This window comes from Osmerus eperlanus, chromosome 23 (genome assembly GCF_963692335.1).
Source record: "Osmerus eperlanus chromosome 23, fOsmEpe2.1, whole genome shotgun sequence".
Classification (NCBI taxonomy): Eukaryota; Metazoa; Chordata; class Actinopteri; order Osmeriformes; family Osmeridae; genus Osmerus; species Osmerus eperlanus.
In genome coordinates, this window is record NC_085040.1 from 12,484,068 (window position 1) to 12,489,067 (window position 5,000).

Here is a 5,000-nt window from a genome sequence, read left to right on the forward strand (position 1 = left end):
GCGACAACAAATCGATCGAAGCAGCAACCAGAACATGGCTCGTTGGTCTCGTGGTATGATTCTCGCTTAGGGTGCAGGGATCCTTTGTTTAAGCATGTTTTGTGACAACAAATCGATCAATCGAAGCAGCAACTGGAACATGGCTCGTTGGTCTAGGGGTATGATTCTCGCTTAGGGTGCGAGAGGTCCCGGGTTCAAATCCCCGACGAGCCCATTACAGTATGCTGATGAAGGAGGTAACATGTCAAAGAGGGCTCCTGTTCTATTCCCAAATCAGTCCTTTACCCAACGTAGATCGGTGTGATTTGCTGCGGAAGTTTCTCCAGCTCTTTATGTCTAAGCATGTTTTGCGACAACAAATCGATCGAAGCAGCAACCAGAACATGGCTCGTTGGTCTCGTGGTATGATTCTCGCTTAGGGTGCAGGGATCCTTTGTTTAAGCATGTTTTGTGACAACAAATCGATCAATCGAAGCACAACTGGAACATGGCTCGTTGGTCTAGGGGTATGATTCTCGCATAGGGTGCCAGAAGTCCTGGGTTCAAATCCTGGACGAGCCCATTACAGTATGCTGTTGAAAGAGGTAACCTGGCAAAGAGGGCTGCTGTTCTATTCCCAAATCTGTCATTTACCCAAGGTCGATCGGGGTGATTTGCTGCGGAAGTTTCTCCAGCTCTTTATGTCTAAGCATGTTTTGTGAAAACAAATCGATCAAAGCAGCAACCAGAACATGGCTCGTTGGTCTAGGGGTATGAGTCTCGCTTTGGGTGAGAGAGGTCCCGGGTTCAAATCCCGGACGAGCCCTTTACAGTAAGTTGTTGAAGGAGGTTATTTAGTGAAGAGGGCTCCTGTTCTATTCCCAAATCTGTCTTTTACCCAACGTCGATCTGGGTGATTTGCTGCAGAAGTTTCTCCAGCTCTTTTTGAATATGCGTGTTTTGAGACAAAAAATCGATCAATGCAGCAACCAGAACATGGCTCGTTGGTCTTGTGGTATGATTCTCGCTTAGGGTGCAGGGCGCCTTTGTCTAAGCATGTTTTGTGACAACAAATCGATCAATCGAAGCAGCAGCTGGAGCATGGCTCGTTGGTCTAGGGGTATGATTCTAGTTTAGGGTGCAAGAGGTCCCGTGTTCAAATCCAGGATGAGCCCATTACAGTATGCTGTTGAAGGAGGTAACCTGGCAAAGAGGGCTCCTGTTCTATTCCCAAATCAGTCCTTTTCCAAACGTAGATCAAGGTGATTTTCTGCAGAAGTTTCTCGAACTCTTTTTGTCTACGCATGTTTTGTGACAACAAATCGATCAAAGCAGCAACCAGAACATGGCTCGTTGGTCTCGTGGTATGATTCTCGCTTAGGGTGCAGGGAGCCTTTGTCTAAGCATGTTTTGTGACAACAAATCAATCAATCGAAGCAGCAGCTGGAGCATGGCTCGTTGGTCTAGGGGTATGATTCTCGCTTAGGGTGCGAGAGGTCCCGGGTTCAAATCCCGGACGAGCCCATTACTTCTACAGCCCATTGCTGTAGAAGGAGGTAACCTGGCAAAGAGGGCTCCTGTTCTATTCCCAAATCAGTCCTTTTCCAAACGTAGATCGGGGTGATTTTCTGCAGAAGTTTCTCGAACTCTTTTTGTCTACGCATGTTTTGTGACAACAAATCGATCAAAGCAGCAACCAGAACATGGCTCGTTGGTCTCGTGGTATGATTCTCGCTTAGGGTGCAGGGAGCCTTTGTCTAAGCATTTTTTGTGACAACAAATCGATCAATCGAATCAGCAACTAGAACGTGGCTCGTGGGTCTAGGGGTATGATTCTCGCTTAGGGTGCGAGAGGTCCCGGGTTCAAATCCCCGACGAGCCCATTACAGTATGCTGATGAAGGAGGTAACATGTCAAAGAGGGCTCCTGTTCTATTCCCAAATCAGTCCTTTACCCAACGTAGATCGGTGTGATTTTCTGCGGAAGTTTCTCCAGCTCTTTATGTCTAAGCATGTTTTGCGACAACAAATCGATCGAAGCAGCAACCAGAACATGGCTCGTTGGTCTCGTGGTATGATTCTCGCTTAGGGTGCAGGGAGCCTTTGTCTAAGCATGTTTTGTGACAACAAATCGATCAATCGAATCAACAACTAGAACGTGGCTCGTTGGTCTAGGGGTATGATTCTCGCTTAGGGTGCGAGAGGTCCCGGGTTCAAATCTCGACGAGCCCATTACAGTATGCTGATGAAGGAGGAAACATGTCAAAGAGGGCTCCTGTTCTATTCCCAAATCAGTCCTTTACCCAACGTAGATCGGTGTGATTTGCTGCGGAAGTTTCTCCAGCTCTTTATGTCTAAGCATGTTTTGCGACAACATATCGATCGAAGCAGCAACCAGAACATGGCTCGTTGGTCTCGTGGTATGATTCTCGCTTAGGGTGCAGGGATCCTTTGTTTAAGCATGTTTTGTGACAACAAATCGATCAATCGAAGCAGCAACTGGAACATGGCTCGTTGGTCTAGGGGTATGATTCTCGCTTAGGGTGCGAGAGGTCCCGGGTTCAAATCCCGGACGAGCCCATTACTTCTACAGCCCATTGCTGTAGAAGGTGGTAACCTGGCAAAGAGGTCTCCTGTTCTATTCCCAGATCAATCCTTTTCCAAACGTAGATCGGGCTGATTTGCTGCAGAAATTTCACAGCTCTTTTTGTCTAAGCATTTTTTACGACAAAAAATCGATCAAAGCAGCAACCAGAACATGGCTCGTTGGTCTTGTGGTATGATTCTCGCTTAGGGTGCAGGGAGCCTTTGTCTAAGCATGTTTTGTGACAACAAATCGATCAATCGAAGCAGCAGCTGGAGCATGGCTCGTTGGTCTAGGGGTATGATTCTCGCATAGGGTGCCAGAAGTCCTGGGTTCAAATCCTGGACGAGCCCATTACAGTATGCTGTTGAAAGAGGTAACCTGGCAAAGAGGGCTGCTGTTCTATTCCCAAATCTGTCATTTACCCAAGGTCGATTGGGGTGATTTGCTGCGGAAGTTTCTCCACCTCTTTATGTCTAAGCATGTTTTGTGACAACAAATCGATCAAAGCAGCAACCAGAACATGGCTCGTTGGTCTAGGGGTATGATTCTCGCTTAGGGTGCGAGAGGTCCCGGGTTCAAATCCCGGACGAGCCCATTACTTCTACAGCCCATTGCTGTAGAAGGAGGTAACCTGGCAAAGAGGGCTCCTGTTCTATTCCCAAATCAGTCCTTTTCCAAACGTAGATCGGGGTGATTTTCTGCAGAAGTTTCTCGAACTCTTTTTGTCTACGCATGTTTTGTGACAACAAATCGATCAAAGCAGCAACCAGAACATGGCACATTGGTTTCGTGGTATGATTCTCGCTTAGGGTGCAGGGAGCCTTTGTCTAAGCATGTTTTTTGACAACAAATAGATCAATCGAAGCAGCAACTACAACATGGCTCGTTGGTCTAGGGGTATGATTCTCGCATAGGGTGCCAGAAGTCCTGGGTTCAAATCCTGGACGAGCCCATTACAGTATGCTGTTGAAAGAGGTAACCTGGCAAAGATGGCTGCTGTTCTATTCCCAAATCTGTCATGTACCCAAGGTCGATCGGGGTGATTTGCTGCGGAAGTTTCTCCAGCTCTTTATGTCTAAGCATGTTTTGTGACAACAAATCGATCAAAGCAGCAACCAGAACATGGCTCGTTGGTCTCGTGGTATGATTCTCGCTTAGGGTGCAGGGAGCCTTTGTCTAAGCATTTTTTGTGACAACAAATCGATCAATCGAATCAGCAACTAGAACGTGGCTCGTGGGTCTAGGGGTATGATTCTCGCTTAGGGTGCGAGAGGTCCCGGGTTCAAATCCCCGACGAGCCCATTACAGTATGCTGATGAAGGAGGTAACATGTCAAAGAGGGCTCCTGTTCTATTCCCAAATCAGTCCTTTACCCAACGTAGATCGGTGTGATTTGCTGCGGAAGTTTCTCCAGCTCTTTATGTCTAAGCATGTTTTGTGACAACAAATCGATCGAAGCAGCAACCAGAACATGGCTCGTTGGTCTCGTGGTATGATTCTCGCTTAGGGTGCAGGGAGCCTTTGTCTAAGCATGTTTTGTGACAACAAATCGATCAATCGAATCAACAACTAGAACGTGGCTCGTTGGTCTAGGGGTATGATTCTCGCTTAGGGTGCGAGAGGTCCCGGGTTCAAATCTCGACGAGCCCATTACAGTATGCTGATGAAGGAGGTAACATGTCAAAGAGGGCTCCTGTTCTATTCCCAAATCAGTCCTTTACCCAACGTAGATCGGTGTGATTTGCTGCGGAAGTTTCTCCAGCTGTTTATGTCTAAGCATGTTTTGCGACAACAAATCGATCGAAGCAGCAACCAGAACATGGCTCGTTGGTCTCGTGGTATGATTCTCGCTTAGGGTGCAGGGATCCTTTGTTTAAGCATGTTTTGTGACAACAAATCGATCAATCAAAGCACAACTGGAACATGGCTCGTTGGTCTAGGGGTATGATTCTCGATTAGGGTGCGAGAGGTCCCGGTTTCAAATCCCGGACGAGCCCATTACTTCTACAGCCCATTGCTGTAGAAGGAGGTAACCTGGCAAAGAGGGCTCCTGTTCTATTCCCAAATCAGTCCTTTACCCAACGTAGATCGGTGTGATTTGCTGCGGAAGTTTCTCCAGCTGTTTATGTCTAAGCATGTTTTGCGACAACAAATCGATCAAAGCAGCAACCAGAACATGGCACATTGGTTTCGTGGTATGATTCTCGCTTAGGGTGCAGGGAGCCTTTGTCTAAGCATGTTTTGTGACAACAAAAAGATCAATCGAAGCAGCAACTTCAACATGGCTCGTTGGTCTAGGGGTATGATTCTCGCATAGGGTGCCAGAAGTCCTGGGTTCAATTCCTGGACGAGCCCATTACAGTATGCTGTTGAAAGAGGTAACCTGGCAAAGAGGGCTGCTGTTCTATTCCCAAATCAGTCCTTTTCCAAACGTA

The 5,000-nt window shown here is 47.2% G+C and overlaps 3 non-coding genes across 3 annotated transcripts; all 3 read left to right on the top strand.

Annotated features, from left to right (window-relative positions):
• Positions 1 to 1,431: 1,431 nt before the first annotated feature.
• Positions 1,432 to 1,503, top strand: trnap-agg (transfer RNA proline (anticodon AGG)). The gene has a single exon. It is a non-coding gene; the product is annotated as a tRNA-Pro (tRNA).
• Positions 1,504 to 2,486: 983 nt separating this feature from the next.
• On the top strand, positions 2,487 to 2,558 carry trnap-agg (transfer RNA proline (anticodon AGG)). Its single transcript has one exon. It is a non-coding gene; the product is annotated as a tRNA-Pro (tRNA).
• A 529-nt stretch (positions 2,559 to 3,087) lies between these two features.
• Positions 3,088 to 3,159, top strand: trnap-agg (transfer RNA proline (anticodon AGG)). The gene has a single exon. It is a non-coding gene; the product is annotated as a tRNA-Pro (tRNA).
• Positions 3,160 to 5,000: the final 1,841 nt, after the last annotated feature.